The sequence below is a fragment of the Lipotes vexillifer genome, unplaced genomic scaffold (genome assembly GCF_000442215.2).
Source record: "Lipotes vexillifer unplaced genomic scaffold, Lipotes_vexillifer_v1.1 scaffold1387, whole genome shotgun sequence".
NCBI lineage: Eukaryota > Metazoa > Chordata > Mammalia > Artiodactyla > Lipotidae > Lipotes > Lipotes vexillifer.
Genome location: NW_006790426.1, coordinates 295415 through 296073, shown reverse-complemented (window position 1 = coordinate 296073; position 659 = coordinate 295415). Strand labels below are relative to the sequence as shown.

Here is a 659-nt window from a genome sequence, read left to right as displayed (position 1 = left end):
TTCCTGCTTACATTCACCAAGAAAAAACTCGGAAAAAGTCCTTCTATTTTAAGAAAAAGAGGGCAAACCATAACACCCCCCCAAATTTATTTATTCATTTGCTCACTTACTACTCATTCATATAATTGATTCAATCATTTGAAATGCTATAATCCACATACTCAAGAGTAAATTGCAATCTGACTACTTAACTTATGAAACACATAATGTCAACACTTAGGATTCCAAAAGAGACTGGAATTGAGACATCTAAATATTTTTAATGAACTCAAGCAAAACAAATCACTTGACCAAGAAACTGGAATTCTGAAATATCTGTGTGGACATATACTGGATGAGTATGAATAGGTTGCTGTATTGCCAAAAGACTTGGATATCACCAAGCTCTGTATCACCCAAAGTTACATCATTGGATATTCTGGTTATCTTGTTTACCATATGTCAGAATATTAGAATTTTGACGTATACAAGGACATTAACACCATACTGGGCATAATTTGACTTCTTGGATTCAGAAAGCATTGTAACTTGCTTTCTTTCAGTGCTTCAATGTCGTTATGAGCACTTGTCATTTTTATATATAGTATTTTAGACATACTAGGGTTGTGTGGCATTCTCTAGATGTTCTTTTCTTTTCCTTTTTTTTTTTTTTTTTTTTT

The 659-nt window shown here is 32.3% G+C and overlaps 1 protein-coding gene across 2 annotated transcripts in view; it reads right to left on the bottom strand.

Annotated features, from left to right (window-relative positions):
- Positions 1-659, bottom strand: part of GRM7 (glutamate metabotropic receptor 7) — a 585198-nt gene that overhangs the window by 299797 nt on the left and 284742 nt on the right. The gene's annotated exons all lie outside the window — the stretch shown is intronic.